The sequence below is a fragment of the Mustela nigripes genome, chromosome 8, assembly GCF_022355385.1.
Source record: "Mustela nigripes isolate SB6536 chromosome 8, MUSNIG.SB6536, whole genome shotgun sequence".
NCBI classification, from domain to species: domain Eukaryota; kingdom Metazoa; phylum Chordata; class Mammalia; order Carnivora; family Mustelidae; genus Mustela; species Mustela nigripes.
In genome coordinates, this window is record NC_081564.1 from 32441518 (window position 1) to 32464991 (window position 23474).

The 23474-nt window shown below is 38.5% G+C and overlaps 1 protein-coding gene across 4 annotated transcripts in view; it reads left to right on the forward strand.

Moving 5' to 3' along the window:
• PIEZO2 (piezo type mechanosensitive ion channel component 2) overlaps positions 1 to 23474 on the forward strand; it is a 454403-nt gene that overhangs the window by 135587 nt on the left and 295342 nt on the right. The gene's annotated exons all lie outside the window — the stretch shown is intronic.

Below are 23474 nucleotides of genomic sequence, written 5' to 3' on the forward strand. Positions count from 1 at the left end.
AGCCTGCTTCCCTTCCTCTCTCTCTGCTTGCCTCTCTGCCTACTTGTGATTTCCATCTGTCAAATAAATAAATAAAAATATTTAAAAAGAAAAGAAAAGAAATGGGCTAGCAAAGAAAAAAGAATGCCCATTGTGAAGTTTTTAATATTATATCTAAAATAGAATTCTAATTCTATTACATGTAAGAGACTTAAAGTAAAACTATTTAGCATAATAGTGCTAATACATGCAGTAATAAGATCTTCATTAGCCATAGGGAGGAAATATTTAATTGTAAGTTTCATTATTCTACAAAAGAGAAAAGATTGGTATGCACTTATACCCTGATTTACATAAAAGAAAAAAATCCAAGTCAGGTGTAGTAGATTCCAGTTGCCAGGAGAGATTACTTTGATATCGAGACTTATAATCTTAACCCCATTTTTCAATCTTCAGTAATATAATTGAATGAAGACTCTTTTTAAAAGTATATTTATAGGAAACATAGAACATATGTAAACAAATCCTTGTCAAACAGATGAATGAATAAAGAAATAAAAGATTTAATTTGAAAATTCAGATGTCAAAGAGACAATATATATAAATTTAGAAGTTCCTAAGTCCTTCCTCCTTGCAATTTATAGGAAGGTCTTTGCATGTTATGGCTGAGGGACTGGATGTAGCAACCTGTAGACAAGGGCTGTGCCTTCCCTTTCTTCACACTATGTAGTATAGTGTCGTATCTACTATAAAGGTACAATGAATAGATACTGAATGAACACATTCAGTGCATTAAAAACATTTCAGCTATTTGTTGATTCAGTAGGAAGATGTTTATAATATACTTAGTCTCTTAAAAAACATTGATTGGGATTCTTCTTTGGGTCAAGTATGTCTTTGGATTAAGCATATGAACACATAGAAAATAGACAAGAGCCCCATCCTCATGGCAGTTGTCATGAAGGCAAAATAATAATGTATTAGATTCTTGTGTTATTAAAGACCCACAGATGACCATTTGTAGTTTTGCTTTTCTCCATTTTTTCAGAGCCACCCAATCCAAGTTGGTGAGTTTTTCCAAGAAAACAGCTAGAGAATGACGAGGATAAATGGGGATTAGTGAGGAAAGACCCTTCGAATCAGTGACTTTATTCATGCATACTTAGAGGGAAGATATGTTTCATTGGTGGTTTTTTGTCCTCAGAGATATGGATGTCTGTGAAGAGTGGGGGGGTCAGATTCTGGCCTTCCAAGGAATTGCGTGATTAGGTACCTGTCATTCCTGGGTTTTATACAGCGTGCCATTCTTCTCAGAGCAATTTACAATCATTGAATCATGATCTCACAAAGACCCTTGGGAGAAGATAGGGAGCATTTCGAATAGTTCAATTTGATAATTTTGCTGATCTCTTTAGGGGCCTTTATTTCCCTCTGATTTATGTGTTACTCAAGGACAGGTACCGTCTACTGCACCTAGTAGGTATTCGGTACATGTTTATTGAACTAGAGCTATGTAGCACTTTGGTGGGGCATCTATTGATTAAGAACATCTTGAAGGTTTAGGAAAGTTCTTTCATAATCTTTATCTTTTCATGGAGTACCCATAGATACCCATTTGCTAGGGCTACTATAACAAAGTATAACAGCTCTGGAGACTGGAAGTCCAAGACCAAGTTGTCAGCACTGGTTGGTTTCTTCTGAGGCCTCTCTCCTTAGCTTGTTGATGGCCATCTTCTTCCTGTGTCTTCACATGGTCTTCCCTTTGTGTGTGTCTTCTTGTAAGGATATCATTCCCATGCCACCCTACCCCAGACCCCATTTTAACTTATAGGAAACATTACCTATTTCCAACTACAGTCACAGTCTGAGGTTCTGGGGATTAGGGCTTCAACATAAGCACTTGAGGGGAACACAATTCAGTCCACAATTTATTTTTACAGAGTTCTATTTATATTATTTTGTATGAATACAAATGAAGTTTAAAAACCTTTAAAAATTAAGACCTATTAAGACCTCTAAAACACTCTACAGTCTATCTCGACCAGTCTACTTGCCCAGCCAGGCCTAACCTTCCCTCTTCCAGCACTTTCTGCCCAGTATTCTCAGCCCCAGCTTACTGCGGAATTACCTGGAGGGCCTTGACAACAAACCCATGATTTAACCTGTCCTAGAGCAATGTAATCATAAGCTTTGAGAGCAGAGTCTGGCTATTCTGTTTGCAAAGACCCCCAAGGAGCTTTCATAACCTCTGTGAATCCCTGCACCCTTCAGGGACTTAGCACTTAGCACTCAGCACTTAGTTAAAAATTATTTCATAAGGACTTTGGCATACATTGTCCAGTTAAATGACAACTAAACCTCAAGAAGACCCAACCCCAATTTCTGCTTTGAGGCAACCACCAATTTGGTGTAATAAGAGAGTATGTCACAGAGATTGTGAAGGAGTTGAGCAATATTACCTCAGTAGTTGTGTAGCAAATTTAGTCCTCAATACAGTATAAGGGATAATATAAGAAGTTAATAAAAACAATGATCATTATATGAAAAAGTTTTGTTACCATTACCCTATTGAATTAATCAGCTGTAAGTTTTATTATTAACAATAATGGGAAGGCTCTAAAATACTTATGATCTTTAATTAAGTTTGTGAAAAAGAGGACACATTTCTTTGAGCCTTAAGCCTTTAGAACCCCTTGTCATCCCCTCTACCCTTAAATCACTTAGCTGGCCCCTCAGAAATGTGAGTGGTTCCATTGCAGGAACTGTGTGTTGTTCACCCTGGTGACTCTAGCCACCAGTACAATGCTGGCATATAGTATGCAGCTAGAAAATGCTGGAATGGATGAGGGGATGTGGAAGAGACATACAAAGGATGGAATTTTGGACCAGAAAAGTGATTTGGAATCCAGATGATTAGAGCTAGAGGATCAGAAGTATCAGTGGCCAAGGGTCAACAGCCAGGAAGTTTTCCAGAAGCCAGTGGGCTCAATAAAAAGTGGGTCCCAGTGGTTAGCCAAATACAGATGTGCATAGGAAAACAATCGAGGAACTGGGAAACTCATCACTGAGCTGTGAACTGGGCAGGTAGCCGGGAGGCAAGGCAGCCACAGAGTTAACTAGCCATGCAGTATGAACTAACTAAGACAAGGGCGTGTTTGGGGGGTTGACTTTGATGTTTGTTGGTTGGACAGGACCCAGTGCTCTGGTGTGGTTGACCTGTTTTCAGTGCAGAGAAAGCATCTTGGGTGATTAGCACAAGGTCTCTGCTATGGCTGGAATGTGTATTATAGTCACAGAAGGCAAAAGTAGTCTGGCCATTTTCCAAATGATCTAGCAAAAAAGATTTCTTAAGCGAACATTTCTAAATTGAGGGAGTTCAATGCCCACAAAGTGACTGAAGGGAAAAACTATTGGAAAAAGGATTCCCAGGTTTATAGAGTACTCTGTAGATACATGTAGGCCCCTTGTGTCGAGTACACATTGTACTTGCCAAGTGAGGAGGAAGATGTGGCCTCTGAAGGCAGTGGGAACCAGTGAGACTCTGTGTGACATAAGCTGGTGTAGGCAAGGGGCAGATTTTTCTGTTTACTCACATACTTAACGACTTCTGTATTCTCCATTCCTTCCAATATATAGGAGCTCCCAGGTAGTGTGATTTTCCTTTCCTGAAGAACTTCTTTCAGCATTCCTGATAGCACAGGTTTTCTGGTTGTGAATCCTCTTGGTTTTGGTCTAAAGTGTCTTCATGTTTGCCTTTGATTTTAAGGGTAGCTTCACAAGGTACAGAATTTTTCATTGATGGACTTTTCCCTCTCTGCTTCTGTGTCATAACTATGTCATTCTAGTGTCTTCTAGATTCCATAGTTGTTGATGATGTCCGTCATAAATCTTGTGATTGTTCTCCCTTACGTAAATGTTTTTCTCTGGCTCTTTTAAACATTTTCTCTTTATCTTAGACTCTTAGTAATTTGATTGTGATGTATCCTGCAGTGATTTCTCTTTGAGCTTACTCTGCTGAGGTTGCACTGAGATTCTTAACTGGAAAGGGCATGAGGGACATTTTGGGTGGTGTAAATACTCTAGATCTTGTCAAATGGTTTCCCAGATGCAAACATTTGCCAAAACTCACTGAGTCTTATACTAAATACCCATATATTTCACTTTACTCAGTCTAGACAAGTGACTTAGAGCTTTTATTTTTTTTTTAAGTGTAATCTATGGGAGCTAGATCCATTTTCTCTAATAATTGAGTCTATTATGACTAAATGTGGGAATTCAATTCACTATTTTGTTTTTGAGGATACTTCTAAAATTTGCACATATTTTTTCTTCTAAATGATTTAAGCCCTGGTTAAAATGAAAAAAAAAAGTAATATAATTAAAAAAAAACAAAAATACATTAAGATAATTCTTTTAGATTATTCAGAAAGGGTCTTCATACCAAGAAATATACTCAAGAATTAAATAACAGATAAAGACTGAAAGGAAAGCATCTTAAGAATGTGTGTGCACATGAGAGAGAGAGAGAGAGAGGGATAGAATAGGAAAGGAAGGAATGAAGAAGGGATGGAGGAAAAGATGGTGGAAAGAAGGAAGTAAAGAAGGAATGAAGGAAGAAAGGATGAATAAACTTGAAAATGATGAGAAGGTGGATTTGGCTGCTCTGTTTCATAGCAATGTAGGACTGTGAATGTGAATGTAAGGCCAGTAAGCTAATAGTAGGAAAATTCTTGAACTTTGAATTTATCTGTGAGGAGACAAGTGTTACCTGTTTCCTTCCCTGCCATATGCTAATATCCTTCAATCTTTGACCCTGGCTAAGGTTAAAGATTTTACATTGTGTCCCCCACATGGCTGTGTTAACAGCTGTAAATCCACATGACTTACTGTGTTCACCTGTTACATTTCATTCATTTTTTTCATTCATTCAACCAATATTTATTATGTGTTAACTATCTGCTAAGCACTTTTCTATACAGTGATAACCAAGCAGGGGAAAAAGGGTCTTGGACTTGTGAAACCTGTATTTGATGATAGAGAGTGAGAGAATAAAAAAAGAAATAAAGTAATTGCAAGCAGTGAGGTGTGCACAGCAGGGTAACATCAGCACCTGGGGAGATGGTCTCCTCCTTAGCTTGCAGGATGGGGGAAGGGTTCAACATCTAACCTGAAGACCTGAGCGAAAGGAAGGAGACAGGCACGTACAATCTAAAAAGAGAAATTGCTTTATCTTCCTGCCAGTTTTGTAGACAAATGAAAACATACCCTTGTAGCAATGGCGAAAAATTAATTAAAAGGCTGATTTTTGAAAAGGTGTGAGGCTCTTCCTGGGGAGAGATGTTGAGGATAATAGGTGCCTTTTACTGGAGGACCGCCCCCCACCCCTAGCCCTGGCTTTGCAGATGAGTCATTCCTCTGGTGCTTGTGAGCACAAACAACTGACAGAAGGCCGTGCTGGCTGACAGCTGCCCTGCCTGGCTCCCACAGCCTGAGAAGGAAGCTCCGGGATGGGGAACATAAACACGGCAGGTCACAAGGCAGTTAGACCTCGGGACCTGGTGCACGTTCCCTGGAGGGCAAATGGGCCGATAACAGCACAGAAGTCTCTCTTAATGAGCCGGACCGAAAGCGCCTCCTGCCAACTAATCTGGGCATCTCACACTGATGGAAAAGCAGAGGGCTGGGGGTGAGCGGGATGGGAGGGCAGCATGATGAAGGAGAGGAGCGGGAAGCATGCTGACAGTCCCTGATTTCTCCACCTGCCTTTGATGAATGGCACTCTCCCCTTCATCCCCGAGCTTCCTTTTTTTTTAAAAAAAAAAGATTTTATTTATTTATTTGACAGAGATCACAGGCAGGCAGAGAGGCAAACAGAGAGAGAGGAAGGGAAGCAGGCTCCCCACTGAGCAGAGAGCCCGATCTGGGGCTCGATCCCAGGACCCTCCCAGGACCCTCCCAGGACCCTGAGATCATGACCTGAGCTGAAGGCAGAGGCTTTAACCCACTGAGCCACCCAGGCGCCTCTCCCCCGAGTTTCCTAATCTCCAACAACATGAAGCTGAAGGCAATGACTCTTTTCTACATGTATTCATGCCTGACAATATACATGGAACTAAACCAGACTTCTTAAAGAGATGGGAAAGAAAAAAGAGACGAAGGCAAAATTATATGGTGTCTAAGAGAATGAAGTGTAGCAGAGGAGACTTTTTTTTTTTTTTTTTTTCAGAATTGAATTCACTGTTTTCCTAAAGGAATTGCAGAATAACTGTGCAGAAAACATCTAAAGCTAATTGCTGGAAGAATGCTCCGCAGGGAATGAGCCTGCCTTGACGGGGAATGGACTCAATAACCTAATTGTTTTCTCCCATTCATTACCATTTGTGGGTCCCTTGGTGCCGAATTTGGCAAACCGGCCTAGTAAAATAACAAGAAGTATGCAGACTTCTTGTTGGCTTGATGCAAAATGTTCTTGCCAACATATATTGAGATCAGTACACAAGGACCGCCTTTTCTCATTGATGTAATTTTCATTTATTATGTCCTTTCAGGAGCCATTTAATGGGGACTCTTATGTGCAAAGCGCTGTGCTAGACACTCGGGAGTGTCTAGAGAGGTGTGATATTTGGCTCCTACCTTCAAGGAACTTACAGTCTGGTCAACATTAGGAAATGTACAAATCAATTATCTGGAGCGAGATGTTGGGAAGGACTTCTCTGTCAAACTGCATGGTGGTGAATGTGGTGGGGATTTGGGGAAGCACACATTTCAGAAGGACACCTTTTCTTCTCTGGAATAACGAATTACTGAGATAACTGAAATTCTGAGAAATGAGACCATTCATAAGTTCAGAATTTCCTTAAAATTCTCCCTTCTGGTTTTGACAGCTTGAGCAGCACAGCAGATTTTTCTCATGTACTACTTGTTTTTTTTTTTTTTTTTAAGATTTTATTTATTTATTTGACAGACAGAGATCACAAGTAGGCAGAGAGACAGACAGAGAGTGAGAGAGAGAGAGAGAGAGAGAGAGACAGAAGCAGGCTCCCTGCTGAGCAGAGAGCCCAATGCGGGGCTCGATCCCAGGACCCTGAGATCATGACCTGAGCTGAAGGCAGAGGCTTTAACCCACTGAGCCACCCAGGCGCCCCGTACTACTTGTTTATTTTGTTTTTTCTTTTTCCCTTCCACATCCTCTCCAACTGAAAGGAAATGTATGGACATCAAACCATACTGGCTTATAGTTTGAATCATCTAAAAAAATGACTAAGGCTTTTTATTCCCAAATGACTACTCCCTGATATCGATGAGCTGCTATGTCGTTTCTTTGAGGATAAATAACGAAGGACAAGTCAGTCTGGAAAAATCTGTGAAGTCCCCGAACCAGAGGTGGAATGGGGCCGAGTCTGGTAAATATCTAAGTTCCTATCTTGCTTTGTTTCACCCTGAAGTTTGCAGGATTTTCATCCAGAGGGAACCGGGGAGCAATGTAGCTGGCCCTCTACTCCCAGTGTTCGGGGTGGAGGGTGGTCACTGCTAAATGCTTCCCACCGTATGTGTCGTATGTAGATCCCTGGGAGCTAGCAGGGGCATGGGCAGGCCATGTCTGCAGCCAGAACATGTCTGCGGGCAGGGAGTTTCTGCCCTGGACAGGCCCACACTCACACCCTATACTTCTCAGGCCTTAGCAGAAAGACACGGAAACCATCAAACCATCGTCAGTTGCGATGTCATAGCTTGGTTTAAAACACACAAAAAGTAAAAGCTCCATAAAATACCGACTGTTCTTCCCCTTCCTTTAGTCCTGTAATTTGTTTACTGAATGGGCAAAAAGCCCCAATTCAGAGGTTACACTTTTACATGAAAGCTTTTCTCAGTGCTCTAGCGAATAGCATGCGTAGTCTTGAATCTCACTGCATCATTCGACCTCCCCAGGGCTCTCCTCCCCTGCAGGAGGAAGACCTGGAAGGACAAGGGCAAGGCTCATCCCTGGGGTGGCTCTGCAGAAGGCTGAGCGACTTCCTGTCTCCTGTGTTTGGCTCTCTGCCCTTGACTTCATGCAAAGGCGTTGGCCATTCCACAAGGAAGCTCCAGTGCTCACTGCACTTGGAAATCCCTTCCTCTGTGTGAGTGGGACTGGTTAATCAATTGATCCTACTAAAGGAAATTCTTCATATCCACGTTGGATGTTTGTATTGGCCTGCTCTCTGCCAAGCCTGCCTGTGGAGGGCCGTGAGAATGTGCAAGGAAAGCCATTTTATTTGGGTGCCTGAGTTATCCAATTTGGCCTCCTTTCCATAGTTCAGCTTATGAGACCTCAGCAGGAGTTTGTCAGTGTGCTTATACAAGAAGGCTCTGTGTATATGAATATTTTTCTACCTGAATATCTTTTTTTTCTTTCTAATAAAACATCATGACTGAACAGGTACCTCCTAGTATTAAGAATCTGGCATATATTTACAACTTGGACTCTGATTTTTGGCCCAACTTCCTTTTGGAAATGGTGAAATTAGAGAAAGTGAGAGTGTGTGCGTGGTGGGGGAAGGGGTCTTGTCTGGGGAACAAACCACATGAGCACAGACAGTGAGGGCAGGTGCTTACCACCTGGTGTGAATGAGTTACACTGCACCTTGTTCCTTCTCCGTACATGGGGAAGGACCCTCAGATATCACGGAATCCATGGAATGCCTACCAGAAAATTTCTCGAACATCACGGAATCCATGGAACACTTACTGGAACATTTCTTGAATGTCAAGGCCCAGTCCTTTTTGGTTCTCTATACTTATGAACATCTTGCCTTCAAGTGACTTTTTTTGCTACAGCAGGAGTCGGAGAACTGCGACCTACAGGCCAACACAGACTCAATCCACCACTGTTTTTACATGACTTGCAAGTTAATTTAAATGGTTGAAAAAAAAATCTACATTATTTCCTGACATATGAAAATTACGGGACATTCAAATTTCAGTCTCATAAGTAAAGTTTTATTGGAATACAGCCCTTACTAACATGTTCATGTATTGTCTGTGACGGCTTTTGTACTACAAGGGCAGAATTGTGTCCTTGCTTAAAATATTTACAGTCTGGCTTTCAGAGCCGGAGGACCTAGAATTTCCAATTTTGCTGAAAATTTTGGCTTCTTACCAACTCTCCATGGTCATTTACCAGCACAGTTGACCCTTGAGCAACACAAGTTTGGACTGCCCAGGCCTACACATGTGTTGTTGTTTTTCCAGTTAATGTGGTATAGTACTGTAGAAGTATTTTCTTTTTTTTTATGATTTTCCTTTTTAAAAAAGATTTTATTATTATTATTATTATTAGAAAGGGAGAGAGAGAGAGAGTACAAGCAGGGAGAGCAGCAGGCAAAAAGAGAGGGAGAAACAGGCTCCCTGCTGAGCAAGGAGCCCAGTGTGGGACTCGATCCCAGGACCCTGAGTCATGACCTGAGCTGAAGGCAGATGCTTAGCTGACTAAGCCACTTTGGCGCCCCTGATTTATTTATTTTTAGAGAGAGAGAGCAAGCGAGAGAGCGGGCACGCATAAGCTGGGAGAGGGGCAGAGGGAGAGAATCTCAAGGAGACTCAACACTGAACATAGACCCTGACCTGGGACTCCATTCCATGACCCTGAGATCATGACTTAAGCCAAAATGCAAGAGTTAAGACGCTCAGTCCACCAAGCCACACAGTAGCCCTATGATTTTCTTAATACCACTTTCTTTTCTCTAGCTTACTTTTATTGTAAGAATACAGGATATAATACATATAAGATACAAAATATATGTTAATCAGCTGTGTATGTTGTTGGTAAAGTTTCTGGTGAAGAGTAAGCTATTAGTAGTAAAATTTGGGGGGAGTTAAAACTTACATGTGGATTTTCAACTATGGGGGGATCAGTAGCCCTAATAACTACATTAAGAGTCAAATATATCTTTTTAGGAATATGGTTTCTAATAAATTTAAGAAAAATGTCATTTTTGATGTCTTTTGAATTGTCATTGTCTTTATTATGAACCTAGCATATCTTCTACTTCTCAGTAACATGTATGATCACAAGGGTACAATATGTCTTGTTCTACCCAAAGACTTTGAGGTTTTTAACAAGATGTCCCCCACACTTAGTTATGAAACAATGGTTTGTTTCACAAATAATCTCACAAATATGTAGAAGGCAATTCATCAAATACTTCTTCAACAATTTCTGTGGACTACCCTGATGGTCAACGTGGAGATTCTGTTTTGTCTTCGATGTCTGCTGACTGCTGTTTTACATGTTCTTTTTAACTTTGTGCTAAGTTCTGGGTGAGCTCCTTGGTCCTGTCATCCAGTTTGCTCAATCTGTCTTTGTCTCTACCAGATCTAGGGAGTAACTTCCCTATTGATTTATCTAACTAGGTAAATGACTATATTTTAAATTTCTAAGAATTTGGTTGCTATTTTTCAGTGTTATCTATTTTGTTTCATTTCTTCTGTCTTTGAAAAAAATAATTTCTTGTTACCGTTTTAGGATTTACTTTAATATGTTGCATAATTTTTCATTTTACCTTCAGTGAATTCGTGTTTCTTCATGTGTTTTGAATTACTGTTTGTTTACCCATACCGAATAAGAAGGCTTCCCTGGTCTCAGCCTCTCCCTGTCTCTCTTGCTCTGATTCTAGCACTCGCCTTCTCCACATCCTCCATGCTCATCTTTCTTTCCAAAGCTTTCCAGCTGCTCTCACCTGGACCCATGGATCCTTGTGGAGACTGAGAGATCTGTCCTGTGATGACATAGGGGATTTGGGCTTCCCTGATGTGTGTTCATAATCCATGTTCTCCCTCTTCCCCAAGCACACAGCTCCTAATAAACTGTGAATCACAAAGTAGTCAGGAGCAGATTTTTTCCCAGCATCCTTTTAAAATCTGAGGAGCTGTAACCCAAACTCTTATTTTAATCAGGCTTCCTAATGATGGCTTCCTTGCTTATACCAAGTATGTAATTAGATGTTCACCATAAAGTCAACTTTGATTTTTTTTTTTTTTTTGCCTGCTTCAAGAGCAGCCTGCACACAGCTTTGCATTTTTCTACTAGTTCTGCCCCTTAGAGCTGATTGTCTTCAGCTGGTGTCTGGTTTTATCTTCTTGGCCATCAGCTCCATAATTTACTTATTATAGTTGACTCTTGAACAACAAAGGGGTTAGGAGCACTCCCTGCCCCTGCCCCTGCTCCCCATGCAATGGAAAATCCACCTGTGACTTTTGACTCTCCAAAACATAACTACTAATAGCCTACTATTGATAGGATGCCTCACTGATAACATAGTTGATTAACGCATATTTTGTATGTTATAGTATTATACACTGTATTCTTAAAGTAAGGTAGAGAAGTGAAAATATTGATAAGAAAATTCTAAGGAAGAGAAAATACATTTATAGTGCTTTATGTGTATTAATTGAAAAAAAAAAATCCAAGGATAGGCAGGCCAGGCTGGGACAAGTGCAGGGGCAGTGATGGGTCCCACCCCAGAATGGCATGGCAATGTTTGGCTGCCAAAGGGCCTTGACTTAGCTTCCAGGGGATTCTGCAAGCAGGGACAGCTACCCTATGTGCCTGGAGGTGATCACCAACAATGGAGGGCTGTCCGCAGCCAAGGCCATGTGCGAGTACACTGGCCTTTGGAGGTGTGGAGGGGCCAAAACTGGGAGGGGCTCCCTTATGCCTTTGTGCCATCCCTGCCCTCTGGGCAAGTTCCTCTTTCAGCCCAGCCTCCTGCCCACCTGGTGTTCACCCCTACCACCCCCATCAATACATGGAGCCTCCTGCAGCCCTGCCAGGTCCTGCCTTTGCCTGGGACACTTCAGAGTGCAGCAGGCATGACCCCTGTGCAGATTGCTTTTAGTTGGGTGCCTTGAAGACTGGAGAGCAAGCAGTTGTAAAGAAATACCTTCTGGCTTTTGCTGTCAACTCTTTAAAAATCTGTGAATGAGTGGACTTGTCCAGTTCAAACTTATGTTGTCCAGTGTCCACTATATCTCCATGTGTTTAGAGCAAAGGAGATACCTCAAAGTGAGAATTGCACTCTCCCCAGCAAGTCCCAGGCCCTGGTATTTTCTGGAGTGAGAAAACTCTGTTGCTTCATGCTCTCAGTTCTGCTTCTTGTCTAAGTTTTTAGTTGTGAGGTACCTGTTGGCATGAGATCTTATGCTAGGAGTGGTCCTTCCCTTCAGGATGCTTATGCTGTATCTGAGGACAATGAATGTCTAGAATAAGATGACTTAGTTTCCCTGTGGGTGTTGCCCCATCCCTTCAATGATGGTGGCACTGATACCCCCAGGTTTCTAGAGAGCTGATTCATGACTACTCAGAGCAATCACTGTCTTTAACTCTAGGAAGCTGCCTTGCCCACGTAACACCCATCTCTGGGAACAGCCCACATCCAATTTCTAGCCAGTGATGGGAGTGAGTGAAATACATAGGCTCAGCCACCTTGTCTCAATTCTGGACAGTTGTGAAGGGCCATTCCAACTCCAAAGCTCTCTAAGGACCTTCTGAGGGCTCCACTGCCACTTCAGCCCTAGTCCAGCTTCTGCCTCCTGCCTTCTGCCTCCTGGCTCAGTTCTGCCTCCCTCACTCCCCTATTGGTAGTTTTTCCAGAGCCCTCTCCAGCAACTTCCTGTACATCAATCTCAATCTGAGTCTTTTCCTGGTGACCTAGCATAGGGAAGCAACTTACATGGTAAGGTATATATTTCCAAGTGTCAGATAAAGGCATTATACAATATAGGACTCAGAAAGGGATCCCTTTCTCGAGTAGTAAGGAAAGATATAGAAGACCTAAGCCTTGGTCGTGAATGATAAATTTAGAAGGAAGGATGGAGTGGACATTTTTGATGCTGGCAGCTTCACATCCTTTTCCTAGTTCCTCACTTATCATTGTTCTATGTGCCTTGAACACTGTTTTTCTTTCTGGCACCATTTTTCTCTCTGATTATATCAGTTCATTGTGGGGTATCTTTAGGCAGAAATTATAGTACTTTAAAAGTTATTAAATAATAGCATATAATGCCAAGGTAATAAATGATGGATCCAAATGGGAAGGCAGAAAGGGAAAAAAATTTTTTTTTTTTTTTTTGGCTCCAACAATATGTTAATAAAAAAAGTTGGAAATAGAAAGTCGAGCTTTCGCAAGGGAGGATTAAGAGGTGGGTGTGGTGGGGAATTCCAAGTCCCACTTGGAGACATGCAGTGGAAATTTTTAGTCCAATTTGTGAAGGTGGGGAGAACTCTGAAGGAAATGATCTTGTCATTCATTCTTTTGTTGGCCTTGTAGTATTCCCAGAAAGACTCTCTTGCTCTTTTTAGCAAAAAAGGGTTTGAGAAGTGCTGGAATGATTACCAATAAGATTTCAAATAGAATTATGTAGTAGACATGTATTTCTTCTCTCCATTTGTAAGAGTTTGATGCTAATGAAATGGCCATTCCTGTAGATCAAAATGGTTAGTATTATCAAGTTTATGTACTCAACCTAAAAGCTTGACTGCTTAGTTGATTTTGAAGTCCCAGCACACTCTTTCTGGCTAATAGGTATCTATATTTAACCTCATTTTGAATTGAAAAGAAAAACCTCAGTTTTACATATCAACTTGCTTTTCATTTTTTCCTTCTGGAGCATAAAGTTGTGGGAAATCCTTTAAATATAAATATTTGCTTCCCAAGGTATTTTTTTCCTAGATACCATGTACATTAGCTACATGGTATTTCTACTAGGGTCCTTCTAATTAAGTTGCAAATAAATAATAAAAATATCTTGGGGACATAAGCTGAAGACTTTGAAATATGCAGAAGTTGAATTTGCATTCAATTCATTAACTTATCTATAAACTCATACCAATGAAACTTCTTGCTGTTTCATTTTCACTGAAAAGCAAATGACCACAAGGCTCAGAGCTCTCCTTTAAGAATGGCTAGGTTTATGGAATGCCTTATTTCTTATGTGGAAAATTTCAAAATTAGCTTACACATACTAGCACAATTATGAGAGCCATGAATCTTCCACATTTGCATGTCACATTTCAAATCCCTTGAAAGCTAGAGAATTAGAAATATTGTCTAAGGTAATAACCTCTGAATTACTTTCAAAAGTATAATAATTTATTATTCTTATTTTTAGATTTATACCTAAGTTACCTTTATACTTGTGTTTAATTCCCAGTACCTGGATAAAATCCATAAAGTGATAAAGTCTTTTTTTTTTTTAGCTTTATTTGAGGAAATTTATGGCAATTACACAGAATCTATTTAAAAAGCCTCAAATTAAAATTTATTGAGAAAAACTGTTTTCTCCTTGTTTTCTATTTCTTCTGATACAGCTCAATTTTTTTCTGCCTTCACCTTCTAATAATTAGAGAAATATAGTATATAAATAACACAGTTTGGTACCCTGTCATTCTGGCCATAAATTGTTCATTTTGCAAATCTGCTATTTGGGTACTTTTGCAAATCATCTTGAAGTTAGCATATGTATTTTTAATCCTTTTTAATATATACCTCATTTTCTTATGTTTCTAATTATGAGTGATTATTTATTAGGTGACATATCTTTGGATTTTTCGTTTTTCTTGTATAAATAAGAGTGACTACTCAAAACACATGGGCAACATAATACCCTCAATTATTTCTGCACACACAAAATATTTCCAAAACCAGAAAAACCAGGGATCATTTCTAAAAATGCCATGACTTAATTGGAGCATGATTATAATTAAGTGTGTGTGTGTGTGTGTGTGTGTGTGTGAGAGAGAGAGAGCGAGAGAGAGAGAAAGAAAACAAATACATTTTTATTCATTTCTGTTGCTGTTCTTCATGACTGAAGTTTCAACCTTTCTTTAAGTACCGTTGCCCTTCTGCCTGAAGAACCCGTGTGTTAGCATTTCTTTAGAGCAGAATTTCTGATGACAGATAATTTTAGCTTTTTGTTTGTTTGTTTTTTCACTTGAGAATGTCTGTGTTTTGACTCTTTTCCTGAAGGATATCTTCACAAGATATAGAATTCTGGGTTCATAGCTCTTTTCTTTCAAACTTCAAAAGGTGTTGTTCTACGGTGTTCTGGTCTTCATGGTTTGTGATGAAAATACGTGGTAATTCAAATAGTCTGAATGTAATGTAACATTTTTCTCTTGCTGCTTTCAGTTTTTCTTTACCTAGGTTGTCATGTATCAGGGAGTGGTTTTCTTGAGTTTATCCTCTTTAGGGTTTGCTAAGCTTATTGAGCATGTACATTATGTGTGCACAAAATTTAGGGAATTTTTAGTTATTACCCATCTTTTTTTCCATACCAATCTCTTCTCTTTTCTTTGTTAACTCTAAGGACACAAATGACATAAATTATAGGTCTTTAGATGCTCAGGTCCCTGAGGGTCTATCAAGTTTTTTAATCTTTTGCTCTGTGTTACTTGTGTTGGATAATTTCTATTAATTTTTTTAAGTTTACTGACTCATTCCTTTGTTGTCTCTCTTCTACTATTGAGCCCATTGAGGGAATTTTAAATTTCAGAAACTGTATATTTTCAGTTCTAAAATTTTATTCATTTGTTTTCCTGTACTTTCTATTTCTCTGCTAACAACTTTGATCTTTGCATTCATTCAAGATTGTTTACCTTTACCTCCATGGAGTGGGGTTGTAATGGATGTTTTAAAATCATTTTGTTGGGGCGCCTTGGTGGCTCAGTTGGTTAAGCAACTGCCTTTGGCTCAGGTCATGATCTCGGAGTCTTGGGGTCCAGTCCCACATCGGGGTCCCAGCTCCATGGGGAGTCTCTTCTCCCTCTGACCTTCTCTCCCATGCTCTCTCTCTCTGTATCTCTCTCTCAAATAAATAAAATCTTTTAAAAAAATCATTTTGTTATAATTTCAACATTTGGGTAATTTCAAAGTTGGCTTTATTGTCTTTTCTCTTAAGAATTGGTCAGATTTTCCTGATTTTTCTATGTCAAGTAATTTGGGATTATATTCTGGTCACCTTGAAGATTATGTTATGGTTTGTGCTAAAATTTGGGGGGGAACTGTTGATTTGTTTTTCTTTGTTTCTGCAGTAAGTCATGTGGGTTTCAAGTCACAAGTGTTGTCTCACTTTCTGTGGGTGGTGGTTCAATGTCAGTTCAGTTCTCAAATTCTTTGCTTTTCTGTTTCAGTCTGCCCTGCATGTGCATCACTCAGGGATCAGACTGGTACTTGAATAGTTCATTATATCATAGTTCAGTTCTCAGAGGTCTTTTGGGTTCATTCCATGCATGTGTAGTTGGGGGTGAGAGCAGACATTTACTGATATATAACAGAATTAGACGAACCCCCCCCCCTTCTGGTTTTCTTTTTGCTGGTATCTCCCCTTTAATCTTTAGCTCTTGGGATCCCACTCCCTAGTTCCTCTAATCAGAGAGGTAAAACTGGGTGGGGAGGATGTGGAGACTTTAGAAGCCTTGAGGGCAGTAACAACAGTGCAGCTTTGCAACTGGGACAGTCTTTGGACCCTGGTCGCTGGTTCCAGCAGGAAGAGAGGAGACCTATTCTCAAAGAATTATGTTTGGTGTTCTTATATGTCTGGGGCTGTGTGAAAGGTTGATGCAAGACACTTGACTTGTTTCATCTAATTCAGACCTCACTCAAGGCAAAGAAGAGCAAGCATTTCTCGAAACCTTATAAAGCAAATTAACAACTCATAGCTGTTTGTTTCAGAAGGTTCCAGAAAGAGAGTTTCTTTGGGAAATTATGGCATCCCATAGTGCCCTTGTCTGCTGGGGAATATAGAAAGTCATATGCATGCCTAAGGCAGGATGCATACTCTAAAAAAGCTTGAGAAGATTTCAAGTTTTCACTTCTGTAAGATCTCTAGTTTCAGTGCAAGCAGAAAGTATATCCTAAGGAAGAGTTGTAAATAGGCTGTGTGTTCTCTCTCTAATACACACACACACACACACACACACACACACACACATAATCCTTGCTATTCAGAAACATTTCTATGTAAACACTAGTGAAAGACAACACAAAGGAATGGACTACACGTGGAAAAAAATAAAGCTTTCATTAAAAAGAAAGTTTAGAAAAGTAACATACAGGGGTACCTGAGTGGCTCCCTCAGTTAAGCATCTGCCTTTGGTTCAGTTCATGATCTTGGGGTCCTGGGATTGAGCCCTGTTTCAAGCTCACTGGGGAATCTGATTCTTCCTCTCCCTCTGCTCCTTCTCCCCACCCTGCTTGTGCTATCTGTCTCAAATAAATAAACAAGTAAATAAAAATCTAAAGGAAAAAGAAAAGTATCATGCAGCTATAGCCTACAGTAATCAACAAAAACAAAATCTGAGGCAGAAGAATCTGATTTCCAGAATTATCAGATGGTAGTATTAAAAATGTCTAGTTTTCAGCATAAAACTATGGAATATATAAAGAAACAAGAAAACATGATCTATTCATAGTGAAAATCAATAGGAATTTTCCCTGAGAAAGCAGACATTGAACTTACTAGACAAAGACTTTATGTTGCCTGTGTTGAGTATGTTCAAGGAGCTAAAGGAAACCATGAGAAAAGAGCTAAAGGAAGTGAAAATAACTTCTAATCAAATAGAGAAAAGCAATAAAGAGATAGAAATTGTAAAAGGTAACCAAATAGAAATTCTGGACCTGAAGAGTATAATAGCTGAAATGAAAAGCTCATCAGAGTGTTCAAATTACAGTTCTGAGCAGACAGAATAAAGAATCAATGAAGTTGAACACAGGCCAGTTGAAATTATACAGCCCGAGATCAGAAAGAGGGAAAAAAATGAAGAAAAATGAACACAGTCTAAGAGAATTCTGGGACACTGTCAAGCATATCGACACATGCTTAATGGAAGTCCCAGAAACAGAGGAGAGAATGAAAGGGCCAGAAAGATTATTTGAAGAAATAGTGACCAAAAACTTGACAAGTTTGAAAAAACACATGAAAGTGCACATTTGAAAATCTCAATAACTTCCAAGAGGATAAGACTGAATCACATAATAATCAAATTGTCAAGACTAAAGGCAAAGAGAAAATTCTGAAAATGGTAAGAAAGCAGTGTTTCACCACCATCAAGGAAACTTCAGTAGGATTAAGGGCAGATTCTCCTGAGAAACCATGGAAATCAGAAAGCTTATACTTTTAAACTACTGAAAGAAAAACAAAACAAAACAAAACCTGTTAACAAAGAATCTTATATCATGCAAATTAAATTTTTTAGAAACAAATGAGAACAAGAAAATCCCAGATAAACAAAAAGTAATTTGTCACTCATCGGTTTGTCCTACAAGAAATGCTGAAGGGAATCCTTAGGCTGAGATGAAAGGGGAAAAAAACAGACAATAACTCAAAGACATTCAAAGACATGAAGAACTCCAGTAAAGGTATTGTATAGGTAAATATAAAATACAGTATTGCTGCATCTTTGGTTCATTACTTCTCTTTTAATTTCCTTTATTATTTAAAAGACAAATGCATAAAGCAGTAATCACAAATCTATAAATAGGTATACAATGTATAAAAATGTAAATTGTGACAACATAAAAAGGGGTGAAGTCATATAGAAGCAGAGATTTTGTATGATATTAAAGCTAAGTTGTTATCAGTTCAAACTAGATTATTATAAATTTAGGATATCAACTGTAATCCCTCTGTTAACAAGTAGGAAAATATCTAAAAATATATACACAAAAGAAAATGTGCAGGGAGTCAAAATGATACCCTACAAAAATTAATTAAATATGGAAGAATTAAGTAATAGAGGAAGTGAGGAACAAAAAGGGTATAGATATACAGAAAAAAATAGCAAAATGACAGAAATGTGCCCTTAGAAATGATTTTTATGTAATTGGATTAAACTCTCCAATGAAAGGCAAAGATGGTGAAATGGATGATAAAACATGATTCAGTTGTATGTTGTCTTCAGGAAACTAACTTAAAATTCAAAGACAAAGTTGGTTGAAAGTGGAAGGATGGAAAAAGAAATAATATGCAAATTATAACCAAAAAGTACAGAGGTCATTACATTAATATTATACAAAATACACTCTAACTCAAAAACCATTATGGGGGCACCTGCATGGCTCAGTGGGTTAAGCCTCTGCCTTTGGCTCAGGTCATGATCTTGGGGTCCTGGGATCGAGCACCACATCAGGTTCTCTGCTCAGTGGGGAGCCTGCTTCCTTCTCTTTCTGCCTGCCTCTCTGCCTACTTGTGATCTCTGTCTTTCAAATAAATAAATAAAATACTTTTTAAAAACTGTTACAAATAAGGCATTATATATCAATGACAGGTCAATTCATCAAGAATATACAGCAAGGATAAACATGTACTTACCAAACAAAAGAGTCCCCAGATATGGGAATCAAACTTTGGCAGTCTTGAAAAGGATAAAGAGACAATTCTACTGTAATAATTGGATATTTCAAAAGTCCACTTTCAATACTGGAAAGAGCATCTAGATAAAATATCAATCAGGAAAAAGAGGACTTGAAAATACCATAACCCAACAAGACTATGTGTGTGTATGTATATATATTTATATATATATATAGAGAGAGAGAGCTCACTGCATGAACAGTAAGAGAATGCATATTCTTCTCAAGTTTACATGAAATATGTTCCAGAAGAGACCATATGTGGAGCCGTGAAAGAATACTCAAGAAGTTTTAAAAGATTGAATCATATAGTTTTCAAATTACAATGGAATAAAGCCAGAAATTAATAACAGAAGGAAAAGTGAAAAATTTGCAGATACCTGGAAATTAAACAATGCATTGCTAGACTCCAGTGGGACAAAGAGGTAATTACAATGAAAATTGGAGAATACTTGGAGACAAATGAAAATAGAAATGCAATATACCAAAACTTATTGGGTGCAATAAATTGAGAGAGAATTTGTTGCGAGAATCAATAAAACTAAAAGTTGGTTCTTTGAAGAGATCAACAGAAATGAGAGACCTTTAGCTAAATTAACAAATCTAAAGTGAGAACAGATGCAAATGATAAAATCAGAAATGAAAGTGGAGACAATACTACCAACTGTATAGAATTAAAATAATTATATGTGAGTATTATGAACAAGGATATGCCAACATATTAGATAACCTAATTGAAATGGTGAAATTTCTAGAAACAAATTACCAAAATTGACACAAAAGGAAATAGAAAATATAAACAGACCTATAAAAGTAAAGAATTGAATCAGTAATCAGAAACCTCTCAACACAGAAAAGTCTTGTACCAGATAGCTTCACTGGTAAATTCTACCAAAAATTTAAAGAAAAATTAACACCAGTACTTCTCAAACTTTTCCAAAATGTAACATAGAATAAGAGGGAACATTTCCTAACTTATTCTGTGACACCAGTAACAAAACCAGACAACACAAGTAAAAAAAAAACAAAAACAAAAACAGAAAAATTGCATCCAATACCCCTTACGAATATAGATGTAAAAGTCTTCAGTGATATGCTCATGAACTGAATCCAACAGCACTTTAAAAGGATTATACACTGTGACCAAGTGGAATTTATTTTATCCTGCAAGGGTGGGTCAACATAAAAAAATCAATGTAATGCACCATATGAATAGGACAAAAGGGGAAATAAAAACATAATCATCTCAATTGACCCAGATTTGTATTAAAGAAGTGATTACATTAAAATGAAGCCATTAGAATGAGTCCTAATCCAGTCTATCTGGTGTTATAAAAAGGAGATGGTTGGACACACAGATTCCAGGGATGCATGTGCATAGAGAACAGACCATGTAAGGACACAGCACAAAGGCAGACACCTGAAGGCAGCAAATGAAACAGAGAGGCCTCAGAAGAAACCAGAAATTGCTGATATCTTGAACTTGGATGTTTTGTCTTCAGAACTGTGAGAAAATAAATTTCTGTTGCTTGGGCCACCTAATTGTGATACTCTGTTCTGGCAGCCCTAGCAAATTAATACATCTGCTTTTACAGTTGCTAGTCAACACTGTGCCGCAAGTTCTGGCCAGAGAAGTGAGGTGAAAAAAAAAGTAAAAGACTACCAAATTGGAAAAGCAAAAGTAAGACTATCCTTATTCAAAGATGGCATGTTCCCATATATAGAAAATTTCAAAGAATCCATAAAAATACTACCAGAGCTAATAAAGAAATTCAGCAAAGTTGCAGGGTGCAAGATCAACACACAAAAATTGGTTACATTTCTGTACATGGAAAATGAACAATCTGTAGAAGAAATTAAGAAAGCGATTCCATTTACTTTAGCAAAGCAACTAATAAAATATCTAGGAATAAGTTTAACCAATGAGGTGAAAGACTTCTGCACTGAAAATGTTAAACATGCTGACAAAAATTAAAGAGGATTTAAACAAATAGAAAATCCTATGCTCATAGGTTAAAAAATTTAATATCCTTAAGATCTCATTATTACCTGAAACAAACCATAGATGAAGTGCAATCCCTGTCAAAATTCCAATGGCCTTTTTTTTTTTTAAATAAAAAAGGTAATCCTTAAACTCATATGGAATTGCAAGGGTCCCAAATAGCCAAAACAGTATCGAAAAAGAACAAAGTTTCAGCCCTCACACTTCTGTCTCTTGATTTTAATACTTACTGCAAAGCTATGACAATGAAAATATGGTATTTCTATAAGGATAGAAAGGTAGACCAATAAAATAGAATTGAGTGTTCTCCAAAGAAGATACGCAAATGGCCAAACAAGCACATGAACAGGTGCTCAACATCATTAGTCATTAGGAAAATGAAATCAAAACCACAACGTGATACCACTTGACAGCCACTAGAATGACTATTAATATAAAAAGTAATTTTAAAAAATCAGAAAATACCAAGTTCTGGCAGAGATATGGAGAAAGTGGAACTCTTGTACATGGTTTGTAGGAATGTAAAATGGTGCACCTGCTATAGAAAATAGTTTGGCTGCTTTCCAGAAAGCTAAATATGTAATTACCATATGATCCTTGTATGTAGTGCTCCATGCAATCCGTGCCCTCTCTAATACCCACCACCTGGTTCCCCCAACCTCCCACCCTCCGCCGCTTCAAACCCCTCAGATTGTTTTTCAGAGTCCATAGTCTCTCATGGTTCACCTCCCCTTCCAATTTCCCTCAACTCCCTTCTCCTCTCTAACTCCCCTTGTCCTCCATGCTATTTGTTATGCTCCACAAATAAGTGAAACCATATGATAATTGACTTACCTATGTACATAAAATAAGTGGAAAAAGTACTCTAACAAATACCTATATATAATATTTACAGTAGTTAAAAGGTAGATACAACCCAAATATCTGTCCACAGATGAATAAATGAATAAATGTTCATACGTACAATGGAATAATTTTCAGCCATAAAATAATGGAGTACCAACACACATTACAACATGGCTGAACTTGAAAACATCATACTAAGAGAAAAGAAGCCAGACACAAAAGGCCACATCATGTCTGATAATATTTATGGGAAATACCCAGAGACAGAAAGCTGACTTGTGGTTTTCAGCAGGGAGGAGAAGCAGGAATTGAAAAAGTAACTGTTTAGTGGGTGATACTGGAGTGATGAAAATGTTTTGTCAAGTAGTTAGAGAAAATGGTTGCACAACATTGAGAATATACTAAATGCCTCTGAAATTTTATACGTTATTTGTGTGTGTGTGTGTATAAAATACATATTTGAATTATATATATATGTAAATATATATAAAATCAGGAAATGTTACTGTAAAGGAATACTTGACAAGTAAAACCCAATTATTCATATCACATAATTATACTTTATTTAATCCTTAGTTGTCCCTATGAAAGCAATAAAAACTACAGTAGGATTGAGAAGAAATCAGAAGACTAATTCCCTTGCCTTCTGCTTATATTTATTTTAAACTTTCCATTGCTCTAAAAAGCTAATAAATTCAGCTTCCTTCAGCTATGTTTTTAAATAACTGACTACATGCCAAAACTCTGTATGTCAAAAGTTAGAAAAATTGAAAGAAAAGGCATTTTCAAATGAAATGCACATTTTAGGTAGATATATTTTATATGTATTTTAGGTATATATATTTTATGTTTATGACATTTTAAGCCTTTAAGCTTCCCTTTTTTTTTTGCAGTTCCATGTCTTCCCTGAGGACATTTTATGGGCTCTTCTTCCTTAGGTCCATGTGAGCAGCACTCACAGAGGCTCTCAAGTCAACATTAGAAACACAGAAGCAAATATCCTGAGCTCAGAGCCTGGGGGGAGCCAATGTTCCAGCTGCCATGGCAGCAGATCAGGGGCTGGTAACTCAGTGGCTTAAAAGAGTTGGTGCAGCCACTTTGGAGAACAGTGTGGAGTTTCCTCAAGAAATTAAAAATAGAGCTTCCCTATGACCCTGCAATTGCACTACTGGGTATTTACCCCAAAGATACAGATGTAGTGAAAAGAAGGGCCATCTGTACCCCAATGTTTATAGCAGCAATGGCCACGGTCGCCAAAC